Here is a 24,412-nt window from a genome sequence, read left to right as displayed (position 1 = left end):
TGAGATCCCAGTGTTGGCTTCACAAGGTGTCTGATTTCAGTGTTGTTGTTGATGGTAATGATATTAAAACCTTGACTGGAGTTCAAACTGACATGTTACTTTTAACTCTGTTTTCATTTGAAGGAATCTTATTCTACTTGTGCACTCTCCACTCTCCATCATTTCTCCTGCTCTGTCTATCTAATACTGATATATTGATACTACCCTTTAATTTGTAAGGATGAGGCTACTGTAGTGTCTTACTTGCAGGATATTTAGAACCTCACTAAATAGGCTTCAGCATACTCGTAATTCGTCTTGGGCACTAATTGAGGCAATCACATGGCATAGTTGTTAATTGAACCCGGACTGATCTTCAGTTCTGCCCACATGTATAAGAGACCTGTTCAGTCACAGTCAACGCTGAAGCACCCTTGACATGTCCAATTTATTTGTTCATAAAAAACATCAAAGGTTGCACATTCCGTGTTTTAGCGTTAATGTACAATATTTGGACCTATTTTGCTTGGGGAATAACAATATCTTCTTTATTCCTTTTGAGAGGATAACAGTTGAAACAGGCATTTCTTTTAACAAATAGTTGTCTGTCATTGGTTAACCGTTAATCATGTACCGGTAACTACAATAGATATGGGTAAAAGAGTTTACTATAGTTAACTGGGGTGAATATTGTTACATTGCTTTGGAGTATATTTAGATACTATAAATTACTTTTGCCAAATACAGCAGTGAGTAATTTTATTTTCTGCATTAAGATGAAGGACTGACACCGTTGCAAAGTGTAAAACTGGATTAGTTTTGAATAGCTGTGGATTATGAAGTTAAGTCCTTTTATTTCCATCGCCTCAGGTGAGTCCAGGGTTAGGCATTGATATTGGCATGCTTGAAAGTTCCTCTATGCTCTGAAATTGATATAATTTCATTGGCCATGCTTTAAACAGCTGTTTAGAATTTCTTAACTTACCCTGAAGTCATTGTGGGAAAAGTGTAGAACGATTACATTATTGTCTAACTAAGTAGTCATGGAATACCACTTAATAAAATTTTCTTATTCTTTCATTCATATTTTATCAAGTGTAGTGGCTAGCATCATTTTATTTCAATTGTAAATATTGATTATATTTAAAGCCGTGATGGATGAGACATCCCTACTCCATGTACCTTGAAAATTAAACAGTTAGAATAGGTGGAAACAAAGTATTATTTTACTTATGCATTTGACTGAAATTATGCCACTTCACAGATAATATACAGAATATGAATACATATAATAAAAATAAATTACACTTACACTGAAAGGCATTAAAATCCCCACATTTAGTGTTTGAAAAACAGCAATGTGTGTGATATTATGAAACTTCCTAAAAACGGAAACACAAGAGACCATTATTTTTAAACCTGCTTGTTTATGTTTAGAAACCTCAAAAAGCTTATTTTGTTCTTATGTATACTTTTGTCGTCTTTTGCAAACACGCCTTGCCTATTTTAACCAAAATCGCAAGCATTGTGCAGTGAGTGAAATGTTGATGGTCTTTTAACGTTAATCCATGTTTGCTCTTGTGATGAATCTGACGACGCATTGGAAGTCTGTGTCCAGTCTATCTCACTCGTTTGGATGCATGTCGCTTAATGAGCCACGAATTCAACAAATGAATGACTTTGTAAATGATCCTATGTAGTCAGCCTTAACATACTGTATACTGTACAAGGCCATGGCTACACTCTTTACCTGCAGTGAAACTTGCCTGAAGATCACTGTATGCTCTAATGTCATCACCCTTTGCTGTAGAAGGCCCAATCCAAACTCTGCCTTTTCCTGCTGGGAAAAGAGAGGAACGTGGGTGCTCTGCATCCTCTGGCATTCTGCTTTCATCAGTAAGCTGTGGATTTTACAGAGGAGAGCTTGGCAGTGGCCCTCATTTCCATCTGAACCAGACCACTCATTCAATCATCACCTCTCAGTCAAGGACACACAGCCCCGGAGGACCAGAATCATGAAGGGAAAGAGGTGCTGTCTGATGTCAGGTTGAGTGCCAGATCCCAAGCTTTTCCCAGATAGTCAAGCTGAGATCCAAATTAAATTCAAACAAAGACAAATGGCTTCTGCTGTCTAATTTATAGCACATCTACTTTAAAAAAAAAAACTTGTTTTCCTTTATTGCCCAGATTTGTTACTGAAAGAAATATGCACTTCTTTATGAAGACAAATACTGTTATTGGTAACTTGTCCAATTCTTTTGGCTTTGGTTTTTTGGGACCCTTTGCAGTGGAATTAAATTATTTTGGGGTTCGGACCAAGATTCTCTGCAAAAGTGTGTCCTTTTATTAAATTGATTTTTCCACTCAGCTGTAATGAGCGGAGTGCCTGTCAGGGGTGCTCTGAACATGTTTGTGTATTTAATGATGTGACAGTTCTTAAGATTTGTGTTTCGTTAAGAAATAATTTTGAAAAAGCATATGGTCTGCTACGTTGAAAAGAAAAGGCAATGTTTTTCTAATCCCCTTTTTTTTTAAGCCAGAAAGGGAATACTTGAATTTCAAACAGATTTCCTGGCATGTGGGTAAAAATTTCCATCTCAAGAGAAGAATACAGGAAGTTGTACTATGCTTCATCTGTAAGTCACACATGCTCTTGGATTATTTATAATTGTATAAAAAATGGATTCAGGACATCATGGCACAGAGAAAGATATTTTGTTTGTGGTTCTCTAAACGGATTATTATACACTGAAGAACCTAGCAAGCACAAGACATACATTTGGACTGGTAGAAGGCAGAAAAAATCATTTTACTAAGTATTGTAAGTCATAAAAAACTTAAATAAGCAGTGCAGTATTAAATCTGTTTTTGGGGGGGATTATTACTGGTACACTTGTTGAACTTCTAAAAAATTAGCTTGGCATCACATGCGTGTGTTAAAAGTGAAATAAAAAAGATCATGTCAAACGGGCCTATGAAGTTGAAAAATAATGGTATTAACGAACTCTGGCCTATGACGTGTTACAACAGGCTGCTAAACTAAATTAGAGAATGTCAGGAAATAACCGCATACTCTCACAAATGAGAGAGGCCAAAGCTACGATCTGGCTGATGTGATGTCTCATCTGGCACCAGCACGTTTGGGATGATCAGCCACAAATGTCTGGTTCTTTTGTGACAAAGAATTTAGACAGAAGGCTTTAGCTATCAACAGATAGCTATTTCAGGTTTGTATTTCACTGTCCATACTGAAGAATCTACTGCTTTGATTTGATTCTGATTTGTTCTGATTTGATTTTAAAATGCTTCTACTTACAGTAAGTTCATGTTCAGCAAAGGATTCTATAGTTGAACTCAACTTTATTACTTCAGCAACATTAAGACAGTAACATTACAAGACATACTTTATATTTTGAAGGAAGAGGAGAATCTGAGCAATACATTTCAAAGACTGCCACCTTATCTTCTCAGACTCTTAAGCATGTATTGAGTTCTAAACAGTAAAAGACTGCAGGTCTTGTTAACATATGGACACTTTGACTTGCTTTTCCCATAACCAGACTTCACTAGTTGGAGAGCAGACATCACTGCTCTCCAGTTTGTTCCAGCTCCTAGGACATTTTTATATACTTGAACTAAAACCTAGCATTCAACGAATATGTTTCACGACATTCCAAACTATCCAGTACCCGTATTTCTAATTCAATTCAGAATTATCGTAATTCAATTTATATTTAATTAAGCTAAACAAAAGTGTAAAATATAAAAACAAACCTATTACATTTTCAGCAACCTAATATATACAAGCAGTCAAAGTTATTAGTATCAGGGAGAATAGGTATATAAAGCACTTTAATTAATAGTTCAAATTAATTATTGTAGTAGAAGCTCCTTTACAAATTGAATAATTGGTGCTAAGTTGCAATAAGTTTGAATTTATGATGATGATGGCAAAATTTGGAGAGTATAGGTTCAGCTTTTGCAGCAAGTGTATTATCTCAAAGTTTAAACATCTATTTTCCCTTAACGAAGAAATGCTATCCAGCTACAAACTGTACGTATTCTGTCATGTTTAGAGATCTGACAGTTGGGAACCGCACAGTTTCATAACCTGTTGTTATTCTAAAGTAATATATTGTACAGTAGGTGGGTAAAATTAAGCAGTATCTGTCCATTCCTCTACCTTTAATGTATCAGCAACAAAATTACAATAAACATTTTGCCATGGGCATCACACAACATTTTTACATTTTTCTCCTCTTTTATTCTGTTTCCTCTTGGAGCTAGAAAACCAAACCGTATTTTATAGAAACCACATACAGTATTTCTTGGCCAATCATTGTGGCAAACAGTAGTACTTATTCTAGCTGGTTCTGAAGTTCATCTAAACAAAATATTCTCAGACTGTATTTCTGCCCATTGTTTGATGATGTTTTTTGATATTCGAGATCTAGCACAGAATTGGATCTGAAGCAGGAGTGTTGGTAAGGAATGGATTAACTGCTCTTCAAGTAGTTCTTTCTGCTTCAGCCATTTGTACTTGCTTTGCTATCAGGTTTTTATTGAGCCTGCTGATTGTGGTTTGCAGTACATGATATTGCTACAAAATAGCTGGAAAAATCTTTGCTCCTATTTTTCATTAGACGTTTCCTTCTGTACTGCCATACTGTAGCTCATGGCATTACACATATGGAATGCGGACCCCTGATTCTGCAATGCAGTGAATCCAACACAGATAAGATAGCATTGAATGTGTTCACAAACCTGTATTGCAGTTACATACTGTAACTGTTACTCCAGTTTGCTTGGCAAGACTTGTGCATGGTGTTGGTACAGTATGTACTGTATGTGCTACTATTGGCTCTGTGAGTTCATTTACTTGAGTGTTAACATAACATTCTTGCAGGTTTGTTTTGCTGTAATTACAGTTCCCTTACTTAATTTGAAAGCGAATGTTTCGGTAGTGTTACTCAGCTGCACAATTTTTATCATATGATTGTCATTTTGCCCCTTTGTAGCTCTAAAAAAATCTCAATTTATCTGACTTTTAGGATATGATTGAGTGAAGGACACATGAAATTTGTAAATAAATTAAGGGCAGGTGGGACTGCACTATGGCCATGGGTTCAGTTCCAGACCTGGGGTGGTCTTTGTGTTGAGTGTGTATGTTTTCCCTGTGTTTGTGTTGGATTTCTTCTGGGTGCTCCAGTATCATCACCCAGTCCAATGACTGGTGCTTTGGCTAATTGGTATGAGTGTGCATGTCTGCCATGTCATGGACTACTGTCCCATCCAGGGTGTATCCTGTCTTGTGCTCATTGCTTGTAGGAATAGGTTCTGGATCCCCCATGACCCTATACTGGATAAAGCAATTGGAAAATGGATGGTTGGATTAATTCAGGCCCACCTTATCACCTTACTTCATTGAGTGAAATAATCCTCTATTCTCTTGCAGGTTATCTGTTTAGAGGAACTAACTTACCCGCCTATATTATATTTCCATGTCTATCATTTTGCATCTCATGCCAGCAGACATATCACCCTGCAATGCACAACTGGCAGCCCATTGAAGCTCAGCAGGCGTGAGCCTGGCCAATACCTGGATGGGAGGCCTCCTGGGAAAAACTAAGGTTGGAAGTGGTGTTAGAGGGCCCAGCAGGGGGCGCTCACCCTTCGGTCTGTGTGGGTCCTAATGCCCAAGTATAGTGGTGGGGACTATACTGAAAAAAAGGTGCCATCCTTTGGATGAGATGTAAATCTGAGGTCCTGACTCTCTGTGGTCATTAAAAATCCCATGCTTCTTGAAAAGACTAGGGGTGCTACCCCGGTGTCCAGGCCAAAATTTCCCCCCTGGTCTTTACCAGTCATAGCCTCCTAATAATCCCCATGTCTGAACTGGCTTCATCACTCTGCTCTCCTCCCCACTGAGAGCTGGTGTGTGGTGAGAGTACTGGTGCACTATGGTTGCCGTCGCATCATCCAGGTGGGGCTGCACACTGGTGGAGGAGAGATTATTATTAACCGTATTCTGAAGGCTTCCATCAGGCTTTTGGTTGCTAGTGAAATGTACAAGACTTAACAAGGTATTTTATATTCATGATGGTTACTCTGGTAAAATTCCAAAATTCCAAAATACTTTTGTATTAATTTTAGCTTCCTCATCATGATAAGATTCCCAGATAGTTTTAATCACTAGTGTGTGTAAATTGAAAGCAAAAAAATCAGATTCTGTTCATGTCCTTATTTTAAGTCATTTTTACTGTATCTGGAGATTTCATTAGAATGCAAGAAAGCAAGTTACCTACTGTATGTTGTCTTTCTTTAACATTTTGTACAATTGTGAAGTGAGAAGAAGGATGGAAGTCTTGCTATGTAATTGGAGGTGAATGTGGGCTTATAAACACCTTTCAGTGCCATTTGTTTCAGTGAATGATCTTTTATAGCTTCAGTGAATGATCTTTTATAGCTTCATTTTCATTTAATGTGGAAAGTACATACTTGCTTTGGTCTTAGGAAACCAGAAGAAAAATAAAACATTTTCATGATTATTTCTTTTAAATAACAAGATGTAAAGTATTTATCTTCAAGAACAGAAGAATATTTTTCGAAGACCATGAATGCTTTTACAAACTGTTTTCAATTAAATTACTGTCATGTGTAAAACATGTCATTCACGGCCAATATTAAAATTAAGTCCGAATTGTGAATTTGGTTCTGCACAAAACATCCTACAGTAGTGAGAAACCGGTTTGAATATTTAAGATCCACTCGAAAACATATACCAGTGCTTATCACCACATAAATTTCGCATTTTCAAAAACAAACGATCAATCATGTTTTTCTCTATTCCCTGTGGTGCTGGCTATGCTTGTAAAACACAGAAAACGCAGAGCTAATCGGGGTTAGAACCAGTGACTACAATGTAATTTATAAAATGAAAAAAAAAACAACACTACTTTTGGGAGCTATTGCAAACACATTACAAAACCTGTCTGCAACATAAAGTCCCTCTGAAAATGAAAGCAGTGAATACCTCATACTGTACATGACAGTAACTGACAGTTATATGTGAAGACACTGTTCAAAGTATTGCATGTTTTATTGGTCTTAGATGATTGTATCTACGGCGCTGACTTTCACTTCAACAAAGATTTACTACTGCTCTGTGGGATGAGCTCAGTGAATATCTGTGGTTAACTGCCAATTTCTTTGCATGTTATAAAGCTATTTTGATTGGAGGCCAGGCAGTATAACATTGGAAGAAAGGCTTGTATTGGCAAACGTGTTTGTTATTCATCCAAGGTTCGAGACAGGCAGAGTGTGTGTGTGGTTTCTAATAGTAAAAATAGCCGTTCCAATCCTATTGGTGGTACCATCTGGGTCCAGTGAGGATGTTTCATTTTCAAGAGACCTGGGACTAAGTGCAATGTACCCGATCAATACTTTTTTCTTCTTTTATCAATAGGTCTTGCATTTTTTGTCTTTTTGAACTGTAGTATCGATGGTAAAAAAGGAATAACCCCTGAGGCAAAGAGAACAATCTTAATTTCATATGATATACGGACTTTTCGCTATAGTGAACTTTTATTTAATTCTGACTAGGTTTTTTATTTTTCTTCTCAATTTCTTTGGTTTGATCGTCGACAACAGTATGGACATCGTTCTAGCCGATCGCTTGGATAATGATTTATTACAAAAGAATGAAAAATGTTAATATGATATCATTAATTATTTTACAGCTATAGTTGGCTTATTTGAGTAGAACTGCATTGCTCACTAAGCTTGATATATTGATATGTATGGTATATGGGTGGTTTTTGAGTTAAACCAAAAACCGGCTCGTCTTCGGTTCAGAATTGGGTGGAATTTTCTCATAAGAAAAAATTGAACCATACACCTTAGCTTTGTCACTGGAAGCGAGGTTCCGACCAAGTTTCGGCTCAGTGGATCTCCACTGTGCGACACCTGGTTGCATTTTGTTGCTTAACTGTCTCTTGTCCTCATTACTTAAAATTTTTAATATTGATTTTTAATATTGATTTCCTGGGAGAAGAACTAACATTTGCAGACTGAGCATTCATTCCTGATACTCTGAGTATGTGATACTATACAGTATGTGTAGTGAGAACAGTACTCTACTGCTAAGATCTTCACACAGACTAGTGCTGGATCAGTGAAGTATATTGAATTTGTGGTGCCTAAGGTACTGGATGATGTAATGCTAGGATGAGGCTTCCGTTCCCTTGTAAATTATTATTATTATTAATAATAATAATATTGAGTGGTTACCAACAAAATGATGACACAGGACCTGAGTGCAGCTTCAGAGTATTGTGGGACAGCACAGTCGAGCAATCCCATACTAACCAATAACCAATGGACAAGTGTACAGGTGATAAGCAGGACAGATGATGCCCCAGATAAAACCAACTCGATAAGTTATGGTATAGAGCAGATAAGAAGGGTGTAGCCCTTCTTGTGCCTTAACCTTCAGTCCACTTCAGAATGACACCTGAAAGAAAGCTAAGACATCCATCTTCTTGATGTTCCCAGGGTGGGTAGAACAGATGCCTCACTGAGGAAATTGTGAAAATGGACTGTAACATCGTCCACAATCCCACAGAACTTTCCATGGAGGACCAACCTGAGTCCTCAATCCTGAAAATGGACCGTTTACGGTACCGTTCCTCCTAAATGGGCAGTCACTGCAAGCCCTGGTAGACTGTGGGAGTGTACTGTGTCTGGTCTCCCCCACGGTAGTCAGACCCACTCAAATGGAGCAGCAAAAGGGCTTCTCCATGACTTGTATTCACAAGGAACAAAAGAATCATCTGGGCACGTGTCTGAACCTACATCTCCGCGGACAGAGTTTCACGATCCAAGCAGCTGTAGTCCCACAAATACCACATCCTTTCATCCTCAAGAGGACCTTTTCTCGCTTCCATCAATTATTTAAATCACAAGGCTTTCTGAGTGAAGATAAAATCTTGGAGAAACGTCCAAAACCATCCCGTGGAATATTTTTGGGGAGCCTTCTACCCCAACAGCACGATAGAAACAACAAAAAGGGGTAGAAAGGAAATCCACGCGGTTGGAAAGCGATGAGGTAAACAGACCCTGTGTGTAAAAGTCCTTCCCCTCAGACTTCCCCACGTAGGTCTACAGTATGTACACGTACACTGGAATTCTTAATCTCGCTGATCTCTCAGGACATACACAGTACATCAGACAACAACATCACACAATGTAGACAGTACATTACATACATAATAATTATTAACAACAGGAACAATAAATACTGTATGTTGTGGAGAACAATAAACATGTAGCAGTGAAAAAAAACATTGTAGACCACGCAAAAAGTGCGTAGTACAGATTCGTATTGAGTCTGAGAAGGATTCCACTTGGACCCATTGCCCGAAACCAGGGAGCTGAAATCAACAGGAGCCCTGTCGAGAGACTCCACAAATTACCTAATTGGTTTGTAATAAGAACAATCTTTTATACCAGCTGGATGGCCTGAACCCAGAAAGACTTTTAGTACCAGAAAAACACCAACAGTTAATTCTAAAATTCGCCTATTCACATTTATTAAAGGGGGCACCATGGGAGCTATAGGACTTGTGACAATCCTGAGAACATTCTTCTGGCTGAGGATATACTGTACAGGTACGCTGATATCAGGTGTTACTGCATCATTTGCCCTGACTGTCAGAGCAGCTGTCCAAAACCGCAGTAGAGCACGCCGCTACAGCCCCTGCCCTTTATAGAGGAACCTTTTTCATGCATCATCATGGATCTCCTGGGACCACTCCCGAAAACTTCAGGGATGCATGAATATGTTCTGATAATCATGGACTACGCCTTCCAATATCTGGAGGCAATTCCCCTGCGCAGAGCTGTCTGTAGCTCGATCAATAAAGAATTAGTGACTTAGTTCATGAGAGTTGGGCCTCCTCGTGATATCCTTACTGACCAGGCTACTCCGTTTACCTCAAGCCTCATGAAACATGTGGGCAATTTCCTTAAAGTTAAGTTTTTGAGGATGTCAGTATATCAACCCAAGACAGACGGCCTGGTAGAACGCTTCAACCAAAACCCAAAACAAATATCGAAGAAGGTGGATCACGGTGGAAAAAAGGATTGGGATCAGTTCCTGCCCTTCTTAATGTTTGCTATAAGAGAAAACTACCTGTTTGAGCTGGTGGGGTGGATATGTGGCATAGTGGAAGGTCTTTTCTTTTTCTTTTGAACTGATCACTACCAGAGGCCGTAGAAGGACAATAAATTTGCTTGCCTCTCATTGCCTTTACAGCCGTCTGGGAATGCAATGACAAGATCATGATCAACAGCCGCTCCCAGTGAAACAGGGCACCTACTGTATATAAGGTGCCCATGCGGATATCTAGGCCTTTGCTCACAGAACTTTGTCTGTGGCTCCCAAGCCAAGACGCTACTGTACCTCTCTCTCATAGAGACAACAATGGAATAAATCCACTCTCAGAGGTTTTCAAGCCCTGTTCTTTGGAAAAGAAATCTATTAAGTAAAATGCAGCATTGATATTCTCTCTCCTACTGGAGATATCGACAAAAACATCAGTGTTAAGACGCAGCTGGGAAATCAAAGTCGATCACACTATGTTCACTCCTTCGCCCAGTTCTCAGTAATGGACTGATTTCTTTCTAACTCTCAACATTCATTTAGCAACTTTCACACTTCCCTGTGTTTTTCCATTGCGTTGAAACCCCTTTTTCACTTCACCATACCATGATCACTTTCTCTATGTTTTGCTCTCCTTTTCCATCCTTCAGCCTCGTTTTCCTTCTCCCTCCCTCATTCTAGAACACATTTCAAGAAGGTTTTAAGCTGAAACATTGTTTCTCTTTTCTACTTCGCAGCATGAAATGAAGCTTTACGTGTTCCAAAAAAGCTTAATTTTTTTAGCCTCTTAGTGTAGGACACCCCATTGAGTCCAACAGTGTGTTTGGCTGCTCTTTTAAGGACTGACTCCTGTCACGGTAGCCGGGTCAGACTCCCGTGAAATGCATTGTTAAAGACCCTATGAGTGACGGTATAATCCGGAAGTTTCTGGAGAAGGACATCAGGGAAGACACAGCAGGACCTGGTTGGGTTGACAGTGGTCGGGGGGCATGGCATAGGCAAACAAATCCAAGGAAGTCTAGTAAGGGTAAGCAGGGCGCAGTCCAAAATCCCAAAACCCGGGAGGTCCATCCATGACGGAGACAGTTAAAAGCTGGGAACGGGGAAGTGGAACCAGGAACACGGAAGATTAAAAACATAACGGGACAAGGTCCTCCGAGCCGTGGACTCAGAGGTCAGGATGTCTGGGGAAAAGGCCTGTGCCCTTGGGCTGCTCCTGAGCCCGGTGGTAGGCGGGCCTTCAGAAGACCGTCTTCCAGAGCTGAGCCCGGAACTGCGGAGACGCTGGGCTTAAATAACAAAAAGGGGGACAAGACACAGGTGAAGGTACTGAAACATAATACGAAAAGGTAGGAGCGCCCTCTAGAGAAGGGGAAGACAACTGTGACAACTCCACAGCAGCAATATCTTTTTGTGTATTGTGCTGATTAGAATTGTATACAATATTCTAAATGCACTCTTACTAGTGTGGCACAACTTTAATACCTAAGTTAACATTTAACCTCATAACCCCTAAATTTTCAATTTTATTTTTATAGATTATGTTTTTGCTACCCGCATGAAATGCCCAGGCCTTGTGTAATGGACAGATGACCTCTAAATGCAGGAACTGTTTTTGCTTCGTAGAGGACTACTCCACCTATCATAAGGGTGCTAGGACCATTTCTCCCACTGCAGCAGGTTCTTCCTGTCTTCCAGAATCACCAACAGATCAGCAAAAGATGCCTTTTATTTTCTAGTAATTGCAACATTCGTCAACATTCGTACACACAAAAAGTATCTTGAGACCCATACAAGTATCTCCAAGTCACACTATTCCAGATATGGACTCCAGTTACCAAACCTAATGGCCGAAAGGGAAAGTCCTGCAGCAATATTCTCTGTCGAGTTCCTTCTCCAGTGGTTCTTAGGCGACAGTCTACAGTCTGACTGTCCCGAACAATGTTGTCCCTGATGTTGGTGGTGTTGGATGTGAGTCCCTATTATCTGTAAAGATCTTAAGTGGAGTGTCCAGAAAAGTGCTATATAAGGAACTATTATTATTATAATTATAATACTAATTATTGTTGTTGTTGTTGTTGATGATGATAATAATAATAATTCACTTTCATTCTCCTTATTTTTTTCTTAAATATTTTTTTACCCCTTTGGGCTACTGCTTTTCTGATTTTGATTTATGATGAGAATCTGTTTCGTTATTCAGGCGGAAACTCTTTATCCTGCTGCAACCCTTTTTCTGCTGATTTCATCCATACGTAACCTTCCCTACTATACTTCTTGTATGTTCTGCCTGCTTTCCTGAAATTATAGACCTTTGATGTGAATTTGATTTCAAAGTGTACCTCAAAGCATACCATATTATGATCACAGTTCACCACTGTTTTCTTTACTCTTGCTAGATTGTTTGGAAAGTTAAATCACCGCTGGAGCTTTCTTTAGTAGGTGTGACAAACTGAGTAAGAAAGCAAACATTAGCCACGTCTAATGTTTCAAATTCACCTGCAGATATTCTTATTGGATTTCCCACTCTTTGTGAGGAAGGTTAAATTTTCCCCACTAAACCACTTCCTCCTTTACACACGAATCCCTGATTTCATGCTCTAAACCTACAGCAGTCTGCAGAAGCAGGAAGATTGGAAGGCTGTAGGTTCAAATACCAGATGTGACATTGCTGTCGTACCCTTGAGCAGGGTACTTCATTAAAATTGCGCTAGTAAAATGCCTGCCTCTACGCATTGTGTTATACTTGAATTAGATGGTCTGTGTCATAGTATAACCACTGTGCTCTTTGAATGTGTTTTTACAAGTCTGATCTATCCAGAATTTGAGACCCTTGATTCATCTAGCTTACGTTCCTGTATATGAATGTCCCTACTTTTCCACCTTCCTTGTCTCTTCAAAACGCTGTGGATCCATCAATCCAATCACGTCATAATTGTATTTGCTTCTGTCTCGTTCTCTATTTTGTTCCTAACTATCTTAATATTAAGGAAAAAAAAACATATTTTCCTTTGGCTTTCTGTTTGTGTCCTTGTAAGTTTTCTTTTGATTCTTCTGCTCCTACGATAGTTTAAATGCTTTTCAATTTCACTGTGTGTCCTTCGTGTGTTTGCCTGTAGTCAAAGACCAAGGTGAATAGGTAGGGGTGTACAGTATAGTACTTCATAATGGTCCGGGGATTTCAGTGGGTCAGTAACAGATCGCCCTGGGTTAATAAAAGACATAGCTACAGATGCTGTACATTTATCCAGAGTGCTCTGTTAATTATAATCACACATTATGTAACCATTAATAGTACACATTTCCAGTATCATGAGCTGCAGAAAATTAAAAAAAAACAATCTCAAATTGAAGAAGAAACACTCCCCATAATAAAAAAAAAACACAGAGCACAGAGCAGTGCGGAAAAAAAAACGTTTTAACATCGAAACAATTATTTAAGGACAGCATCCTCGCTAAATTCTATTCTTCCGGCTAACGCAGTGGTTCTCAAACTTTTTTGATGACGGAACCCTTTTCTGTCGAAGCTAATGTCGCGGATCTCCAGCAACCTTTTTTCTTAACTTTTCAGGATTAGCTATGGCGGTGTTCTGGAAAAAGTATTCCAGGACTGCTATTCAGAGGCAATAGCCTATTATTAAGGGGAAAAAATATATATTTTTTTAATTGTAAGCATCGCAAGAACCCAATTAGTTTATTTCGGTCATTTATTAATTACATGATAACCTGTCTACGATTAGCACCCCTAGAGTTCAATAAAGCTTAATCACTGAAATACTTGTTGAGAATAAAAGAAGCGACGTTCTTATGGTCGGTTCGACCAAGTTAGGTTTTTTTTTCTGGTTTGAAAACTTTTGTTTTTTACATTGTAGCAAAGGGAAAACAACTCAGATTTATAGGACCAGACGACACTCTCCGTGGTCTAACCGGGCGCACATAGGAAAAGAGTTGGTAGCAAAAATTAGAACACGGTGAGACAACGATACATGAGGTTTTTAAAAAAACGGTACTAATTATTTTTTATTACCATTGACTTCAAACAAGCAGAAACGGAACAATCTCAGTGTGATGAGTGAGTTTGCCTCTTACTTTTATTATATATATTTTTTAATATTTGGAGTTATAGATGTGAGTTGCTGTCTCAGGTTCGGTTCTGCATCCAATCTGTTGCGATACTTTTTGTGGAAACGCAAATCCGGTTTCACACAGATACTGTAGGTGGTCGCAAACGGGAGAAGAACAGAAAGAGCTTTCTCTGATAATACTGGATATTTGTTTTTGGTGCTGCACCAAAACTCTGCCAACTGCACTTCATTAAAAGCTGTTTGTAAGGAAGTCTGAAATCAGGTCAATGGACTTCTATTCTTATGACGTGAAGTCTCCAGGTTTCCCTGAAACTATGAATGGACTCTTATCCCAGGAGTAATTCTGCAGTTTTTCATCCTGCTGGTTTGGGAAGTAGTGCATGACAGACTCACGTGTAGGTGGTTTAAATATTGGGTGATTTCATCTAGCACTTGGGCGTCGTCATCAAGCTCTTCACAAAAACTTTCCGGTGTAGCGAAACACCTCGTGCCGCTGTACTGCACGCTGCAGACCCCAAATACGAGATTCTCCTTGCAGGCACGAATTTTGTCACTGGCTTTGAATACAGTCGTGTGCTTCCCTTGCAAGATTAACTTAATTAATTTGTGTAAATATGTCCACTAGGTAAGCCAATCTGAGCAACCATTCCCTGTCATTCATTCGCTCCTTCAAATCAAAGATATTGAGAAAGCGCGCACACAGTGCCCGCAGTTCAAACAGGCGAAGGGAAGTACCCTTCAGCGAGACCGCTGTGAGGTACCTTCTGGCTCTAGCAGCGAAAGTACAGAAATTTCTTCAGAGAGTGAATCTGAAGATACTGTATGCCTACGTTTTCTGACTCTTGGACCCATGTTAAGCCTTCGTAACTCGCATGTTTGTATTAATTTTTTATGGCAAATTGATATTTTTCTTGTATCCTATTGTATGCGAGAGCTCACGGATTCCGAGGAACACGGTTCGAAAACCACTGTATTAATGCAAACTGCCTTTGAGAAACCAGTAGGTGTCCTCAAACAGGATGTACAACCTCTGCAATTCTGCCTAAAACAATAAAACCTATCCAATTAGAGTAGGTCAAAGATCGTGTCATTTTCATCTTTAACAAATGTATATTGTCTAAAGGTCCTGGTTTTAGGTGATCCACATCCACTGCACACCACAGACCTGAGATCACTCCTTCTAACTACCGACTGTAAAATAAATATGGAAAAACAATAGTTTAGAAAACTATCTAGAAAAGAATAAGATAATTGAAAATTGTCCTACAGTGTCTTATTTATCCCAAGTTCCACCCAAAAACTATGGATTTATACGTGAGACACTTTATAACTAGCAGAACAAAGAAACTGAAGGAAAACAAATGTTTGTTCAGTGCGATATGGATTGAGTCATTCATTCCTTAAGTAGCTGGTGACTGTTCACTAACTGATCCAGAGCAAATTCGGTCTATGCTGCAAGAGATCGGTAAATTCAGACAAGAGGGAGATCCTTGCTTTAAATCACGTTCTCAAGAACTGCTCCCTCAGTCAACTGACCATTTGGAAGAAGACAACTGGTCAAGTGATGATTTAAAAACCAGGAAGCAGAGGCTTTCAGTGGTTGGTTTGATCTGCCGACTGGAGACAGAAGGCAAATCTCCTGTGTAATCTCGCCCGAGTGAGAAGGAAGCAGCTGACCATGGGGCTGTGGAACCTGTACATGCGTTTTGGGACAAATCTCAGGGAGAGACTTAGTTTTGAAAGAGAGCAGTGTTTAAGTGAAACCAGTAAGCATCTTAGCTGCCTGATGTGTTAAAATGATAGAACAGGAGAAGTTTTGTTAAGATATCAAGGATAATCTTAGGCTTTTGTTTTGTTTGGTGGTTTTGCAATATTGTTTCCCTCACACTTAATAAAAGCAGCACTGTTATGATACCTTACAGTTGTGTTATTGATTGAGTTCCTGCTAAGCTATGAAATAATTACTTGCTATGGCAAGTCTGGGGGTGTCAAAACATGTTTATATAAGATGTGTACACCTTTAGAAACACAACCAGAGATTGAAGCTCATTTTACATTGGATTAATCCGGTTTAATTCTAAGTTTTATGTGTGACACGATTTCTGTATTTCTAAACAAGCTTCTTACAAAGTTTCTAACGGTCAGGTACTACTGTACTGTAAGTATAGTGTGTGTTCAGCTTGAACACAGAAAGGACACACCCTTAAAGTAATGTCAGTCTCTTGCACCTGTTCTTTCTTCTCTCATAAGAACATAAGAAAGGTTCCAAATGAGAGGAGGCCATTCAGCCCAACTAGACTGTTTAGTACTTAGTCACTAATTAATTCATGGATTCAAACCAACCATTCAACAACATTCATGGGTAGTTTGTTCCACACTCCCATAACCCTACTGGTAAAGAAATGTCTGTGTCCTGTTCTCAGTTTTGAATGCACTACCGTATAGTTTACATTAACGTCCTCTGGTTTGTGTTTGATTGTTGACCTAGTCCATTTGGTTTTCTTTGTCCATGCTTTGAAGGATTTTGAATATTTCAATTACGTCCCCTCAGGGATAATAAAAGAATTGTAGTCATGGGTGACAGGGGGCAGCTCTGCTCTTCTCCTGTCAGAATTCAATCGCAGTTGCCCCCGTTGTCTGAGCAGACATAGTGCTACTACCGATAACACTGCAAACTCCACAGACCTGTTCATTCTCTACAGCCTTTGTCATGGAATGAACTTTCTGAAGACATCGGGACTGCATTATCTCGAATCACTACTCTTTGTATGTTCTATCCCAAGCTTTATTACATCACTTTGTATCTAGGTTACTTACCGTAGTAACAGTCATCTGTGAACTTGTGGTGTTTCACCGTACAAATTGAAATCATGTGCTTCACTTTGGGCAGGTGTCTGCAAATTACAACAGAAATGTAGACACGCAGATTTGAAATATTAGTTGACAATGGGCTGACAAAGTTTAAAGAAGCTTTTGGCCATAACAAAGCATATTTGTGGCTATAAACGAATCCACAAAAGGCTGAACCTGCCAAACATCATCTGAATGACAAATGAAACAACGTCTTATGGTCAATTGAAATACGATGAGCTAATAGGACACGCTTATCAGTGTTAAGCTTGGTGGAAAAAGGAAGAAGCCCATGTTGAAAACACTTATGCCCACTGTGAAATATTGCGTGTGTGTGGGGTGGGGGAGCGATCTGTTATGTTCCGGGGTTGTTTTCCATCTACAGATTCTGGAGTCCTTTTCAAAAGAGGGGAAATCATGGACTCCAATGTGCACCAGGACATTTTGGCCAGACACCTGGTTCCTTCGGCCAAGAAGCTCAAACTTGGCTGAAATGGACATTCCAGCATGACCACGATCCAAAACACATCCAGACTGACAAAGGAACAGTTAGCTGTGCTCGGAATAAATCTTGCTAACTGGCCATCTCGATCCTCCAGACTTCAATCCAGCTGAACGCTTGTGATTCTAACTCAAGGTGGCAGTTCACTAAAAAGAAACTCAAGGGACTGAGGGACCTAAATGTAGGAATGTTCATAAATTTCCCCTCTGAAGTGCCTGATACTCTGCAGGCGGCATCTTGTTATTGGAATTCCTGCCAGAGGAGAATTTACAAAATTCTAAATAAAGGGGTGTGAATAAATGTGACCTTCATGTTTCCTGCATTAATAATGTCTTGATAAATTATGACTTTTGATCTTTTTTATTATCCATGCAATGATCATTTTAATGGCAGTATAACTTATCATGTTATACAGTGATTTTTTTAGCATTACTTGTCTTTGTCTTTAAGGGAGTGACATATAATATGTGCAGTCAATCTTTTTGTTACTTGATGTTCATTATTGTTATTTTATCAGCGATATGAGGGCACTGTATATCAGCATTCTAGCTTAACTGTCAATGATCATTTCCATCAGTGTTTGAATATCTTTGATCTATAAGCAATTCTGCTTCATCTGCTGTCTGATATTTTTTTACAAGAGGATCTGATACTGGTTTCGCTGGAGTAGAAGAGAGGTTAAGCAATCTGTCTCACCACAAGCTAAGAGTGGTTTATCCCTGGGTCTCAGGCTAGGAGACTGATACCACTTTTCCAGAAACATTTGTGTGAGAGTAGAATATACGAGCAACAGAAAAATTACCTGATACGACTGAAAGAGGATCCTTACTTCACAGAGCAAATCACCCCCTTCTTGAGATCTGAAACAGCATACAAATACCACAGTACCTTATTGCCTGGGTTTACACTAATGTTTAACAGATATTGCCAAGTACAAATAAAAAAAGTCATACATACTGTGGAAACTGTTTCTTAATGTTTCAGATCATATAATTGGCATACTTTTGTAAATTTATCCAATATTGGACAACATATATTTAGTAATTATACGTTACTCTAACTAGCACTTCTTCAAGCCACATTCTTCAGCGCTAGTTTGTGAAATAAAATCAGCGAACGCAGGTATTCGTGCTCCGACCTAATTTCAGGCTAGTAAATGTTTCCTGCCCCCTAGTGGGAAAGGTGCCACACTGCTAACATTTTCGCATAATCCACCATTGCATAAGGAACTTGTTATACCTGTGGTTAGTTCGGCTGCCGTTTTGAAATGTGGAGCCCTTTGAAAAAAATACAGCAGTGATTTCTTTAATGATTAGAGGGTGCCTTAAAAAGCACAAGGAGTCTTATGAGTCAGGCATGTATAAATCATGCCAGATTCTGTTAGCTGTGGAATGAATATCTGAGCACTGCTGGAAACAATACTGCTTTAAAACGATGTGAGCATCAAAGGTGAGTGTATTATGCTTTATAGCTGTTTATGGTCACAATTTACATGATTATTAATCTGTGACGTGGCTTCAAAAAAAGATGCCGTCCATCTCCCTGTCACTGCAGAAGCCATCTAATCTACTCAATTATATCTGAAAATCCTATTTTTCCTCACATGTATTATGGCTTTATTACTGGTTTATCTATGCTCCTTAGATTTCAGTGTCCTCTAGCCCTGAGGTGATTGAACTGAAATACACAGCATGGAATACAGTATAGTAGGTCCCTGGTGATTTTCATTTTTAACACTTCTTTCTTGATATAAAAACATTGCACTTTTGCTGAGTGTCTAGTTTGGTTTAGCTCATTTGATAATAATTTAAGCCAGCCTGTATTGCCTGTATCTTTTCCCTGTGCTAATATATTAAATGACAGCATTGCTTGTTTTAGGGTGGCACAGTGGTTAGCATTTGTGGCTCACAATCCTGGGGCTCAGGGTTCAATTCTTGAGGTGCTGTCTACGTGGAGTTTGTATGTTCTCCCTGTGTTCCTGTGGGTTTCCACCTGGTGCTCTGGTCTCCTCCAACAGAGACATACTGGTTGGTTAATTGGGTTCTTGGGAAATTGGCAGTGGTGTGTGTATGTCTATGTCTGTGTGCCCTGCGATGGACTGGTGTCCCAACCTTGGTGTATCCTGCCCTGTGCCCTTTGCTTGCCAGAGTAGGCAAAGACTCTCTTTATCCCGTATTGGATAAAGTGATTAGAAAATAAATGAATAGATTATTCAATATACTGTAAGGTCAAGTGTACTACCAAGTGTAGCTTGAGTATTTTGTTTTTAAACAGAAAATTCTCTCAGGTAATGCAGTAATGCCTAGAGAAACAAATGTCCTTCAGGTCCTTAAGTGAAATGTGTCTAGTTATTCCATTATTCCACACCAGTGTTAATATAATTAATATAATTACACACTTCACAAAAAAGGAGATTTTCACAACTGACATTCCATTTTTTAAAAGAATTTCTGAAAATAGTCAAACTAGATGGCGATCACTGTTGGTGTTATTTACCCACGAACTGTCACAAAGGGTCTTTTTCAGGACCCTAAGAAGACAGCACAATCCGGAAGGGAGTGAAAAAACACGGGGAAAAAAGACTAGGATAGGGGCTAGGAGAAGAACAGGGGGCATGTCCAAGGTGCGCTGTTGTCCAAGAGAGTCCGTTACAATATCCAGAGAAAGCCAATGTCCAAAGCCATCCTGACACAGACAAACGAAGTTCAAATCTGGAGTGGGATCCGGCAAAGGGTCGAGGGAAATAAAAGGGGGTTACGGGGCCAGGGGCTCCAGTCCCGGACCCAGATGGTCGGGACGCCGTTGCGAAGCCACTGCCGTCGAGTCGCTCCTGGACTCGCGGGTAGGTGGGCTTCCGGGCGTCCATCTTCCAAAACTTTTATAGAATGGGGGCAGGAACCGGAGGCAGGTGCAGGAGATCAAGAATAAACAAGGAAAGGCTGGAGCATCCTTAAGAAGAGGGGTTTACGATCGTGACACGAACCAAGTAGGAGATGTATGTGTGTAGGGGTGGGTCACATTCTTGGAGGACCACCCTCAGTGACGTTTTGCTGCCCTTCAGATAAAAAAACAGCAACACATGATGGGAAATCAGATTTGTTCATAATGTGTTTAACACCAGGAACAGGAAATGAACAAAAACAAACACAGACATTTATAACTTCTGCCACTGACAAGTGTGTTTATGTATGGTACTGTATATCAAAAGGATGATTCAAATGAAGAAAGCAAAATGGAAGTCGTCAAAAAGTCACAGTCAACTTTCACTCATGTTGCCTCTGTGCTAAGATGGAAAGCTGACAGACTTCGCAATACTCCCTCGAGATCTTCAGACAGAAAATTGCAGATTGTAACTTTATGATTGCTAATATTCCCTTGGCCTATATTGGAATTCTGCAATGAAGGAAAAACAATCGTACTGTACGTTTGAGAGCAAAGGTACCACACCAGAGTTTAAGGAACTATATATTGAAAATTGGACAAAAAAGGTCTTATTATGACAAGGCCTGGCAGGAAGAGTTTTATATGCTGTGAATTCAGTTTCACTCCTACCAAATCTAAGTGAAGGTCTTCAGCAGACTCAAAAAAAAAATACTCATCCTGTTACGATTTCATAACCATAAAATTACCTTACCCACGTTATCATTTACAGTTCCTTCATGCATCACATGAATCCAGAGTGTTAATCCAAGGGAATAGGTTAAACAGAAATTTGACTCCTTGAAAGTGATTTACTAATTCCCGTGAAACATACTTAATTTCCACATTAACATACAAGTGCTGCCTCGGCGTTTTATCGTAATACACTAAATGCAAAAAAAAAAATCCAAGCGCAAACCACGAGGAAAGTAATTAGGATAAATGAAAATTCAAAAGCATCTTTTTTTGCAAGTGCGATTCCGATAAAAAGCACAAAAACGGTAACTGAAAACGTTTTGAAGATCGCCAAAGTGGCTATCCGATCAAGTCGACAATCCCAAGAGGCAGCGTGCGCTTGCGTCATCCTGTGGCTGTGATTTTGAAAGTTTAATGCCAGTGTCGGACATAGAACAAGCACAGCCAATGGAAGAAACTATACTGTAGGCATCAGTAGCGTACTCTCGGAAAAAATAAAGTGCGTTGCACAATCCAGGAAACAGCTATACTTTATTAACAGAAGAAGTAACGATGTCTGAGGAAATGATCTATGACACAGCTAAACGTCCAGAAAAAAATAATGAAAGTATATACAGTAATCGTATAGCCTCTTTAAAAACAGTTTTGTCAGGCATTTTAAGTACAGCAATTGGAAGCAATTACTACAATTACTAAAATACGATCTGTATATGCTACGCATACATTCTGTTTCAACAAAGTAATGTAACTTATTTACATTTGTAACACATTATTTAAAAATAGTTTTTACATACTGTACTTGTACTGCTCCTTGACCTCACCTTCTTCTTAACTGACCACACTACAGTAATATGCTGTTGTTTGTTAATATTATAAAACTATATTCAAGACTATATGTTGATAACAACACATTAGCTAATATGTCCAAAGATCAGAATTCATATTAATCTAAGCAGTGATATTACTATGCATAAAATGTTAATATTTAAGTGTTAACTGCACACTAACTGACCCCTGAATTTCTATACCACAACTTACAGTCCTTTAAAGAAACCAGTAGTATACAAACCTAAAGCTGCCAACACTTCACATACTGTATCCCAGTTTTATTTGCTGCACCAGGATGATGTTAACTGTTGTTTCAAATTTAACAAGCACTACTGTTGACATTGTTGATTAGAGAGGGGTGTTTTTTTCTGTTTTGAAGTGGCGGTTCTGTGTTGCTCTTTATAGTTAATTTACACCTATAGATGGTTTATCCATATATCTGTTGATTGTTTATTTTGCTTCTTAAATTTCCTCTGTCACTACTTGAGTTGAAGAGGTTTGCTTTTTATACAGTCTGTCTGGTTTCTTCAAACTTGCTTAGCGCTTATCTCAGGTTAATTCACACTGCAGTTAATTTGGTTGCAGATTAGTGTTCACTGGGATTTGTGGGACTTGCCGACAGTGTGTACAGAGATTGGACATTCATTATTTATTACTGACTTTTCTAACTGCGGCGCCACTAAATAGATCAGGTGTCAGCAGGTCTTAACACAATGCCCAGCCGTGCAATGGGACCCCATTGCTTTGTCATCAGTATCGCTTTGCCGATAAAAGCACATTTCCAATTGAATTCCAACCCTTAGTGCTGAGAAGAGACATGTCTGCAAAATGCATAGTGTTTTTATGTCTGTATTCATTTATGCACCACAGAATCGGTCTAACACCAATTATGTACCTGTCGCCATATACAGTATTCTTCGTTGATATTATTGATTGAAATCCTCAAATGTTGTCACAATTCTTGCTCAGGCTTGCTTGTGCTTTGATCCATCAGGACAAGTGCTTTCCTGTCCTTTAAGACAGGTCTACTGACCTGGATATTTATCGCAAAAACACGATGTACATAATGACTTTGACAAATCCTTTTGTACATTATCAGTACTATTAAAGCCAGTGATTTATGTTGGTGAAAAACACTTTCCATTTTATATTTTACTGCTGCATTGCTCCTTTCTCAAAGATCAGTTCCCACCAAATGCCTCGCAAAATTCTGAATTTATCCTGTTTTTCCTGACGTAGGTGAAAAATAATCTTTTAAAATATCTTTTCAGTGACACGACTCAAAGATCTGTCTCAAGCAAGAGCCTGCTCATCTCCATTTCCTCTGGCTTGCGCAAAATGGCTTCTTTTGCATCACCCATCATTTTATTTTCCAACAGGAAGACGTGTGTTATGCTGCCGTTGGCCTTTTGGTAGAACAGATAGCAGTCACATCATGTAAAACCATTTGTTTGTAGACTTTGTGTTGGTGGCCACCCATGTATAACTGGGGTTTTGGCCTGTCTCCTAATGATGAGTTTTCCAAACCTCATTATTGTCTGGCAGATATGCTGCCTGCTCTGGATCCCAAGCAGACACTCTTCCCAGCTTCCAGTGTATGTTTATTCTCCTTCACCTTGATTCCTGCAAGAGTCAGACATCTGATGCACAGGTCAAAGGGGAAGGAAATGACTATCCCAGCTGAGGACAAAGATGTAACCTTCTCACTTTCAAAGTCATGTGAGGAAAAAAAATGTATTTAAATATTTTTCCTCTTTTTATGTCGGTTTTGGATTTTTTCTATGAGTAAAATTGGATGACTGTACTTTCCTTGTGTACATATACCGGAAAGGTCACATATATCATTGAAAAACCATGAATTAAATTCAAATTCTGCTTTTATTACATTTGCTTTGTGTTCCGTTCATTTTTGTGATTTACTTTAGCTAAAATGAATTCTTATTACAGACATAAAGCAAATAAAGCATTCTCTTTGTATGAAATGGGCTCCTTTAAAACTCTCTAATAGGTCATGCATTTTTTATTATGAAGTACAGATGTTTGTTATTTCCTGTTTGCTGTTTGAAAATATGGGGCTAAATTTTCTTCGAGTTAATTTGATGTTACATATTTAATTTTAATAGAGGATATTTTCTGAAAGCTAGATAATAGTTGCAAAATCCTGCAGTATAGTGAGGGGCTGTGTTCACAACTCCAACTACAATTATAAAGGAACTATTGCATTTTTAACATACAGTTCAGTATTATAAAATAATGTAAAAAAGAAGTATGTCAAAAATGATTCATCTGATAAAAAGATGGTGCATATGGAAATGTTGTACCTTTCTGTTAGTTGTTACTTCCTTTTACGTCCATGAGGCACTAAAGTTTTCAGCAGTAACCTCCTGCTAA

General features: G+C 38.9%; 1 long non-coding RNA gene across 1 annotated transcript in view; it reads left to right on the top strand.

Annotated features, from left to right (window-relative positions):
- The window catches only part of LOC148675369 (uncharacterized), a 50,251-nt gene extending 26,081 nt beyond the window's left edge, over positions 1-24,170 (top strand). Inside the window, exon 3 of the long non-coding RNA XR_015935501.1 lies at positions 23,293-24,170. This is a non-coding gene — a long non-coding RNA (uncharacterized LOC148675369). The remainder of the gene's footprint in view (positions 1-23,292) is intronic.
- The last annotated feature ends 242 nt before the right edge of the window (positions 24,171-24,412 follow it).

This window comes from Lepisosteus platostomus, chromosome 3 (genome assembly GCF_059453375.1).
Source record: "Lepisosteus platostomus isolate fLepPlt1 chromosome 3, fLepPlt1.hap1, whole genome shotgun sequence".
Classification (NCBI taxonomy): Eukaryota; Metazoa; Chordata; class Actinopteri; order Semionotiformes; family Lepisosteidae; genus Lepisosteus; species Lepisosteus platostomus.
This window is presented reverse-complemented; position numbering and strand designations above follow the sequence as displayed.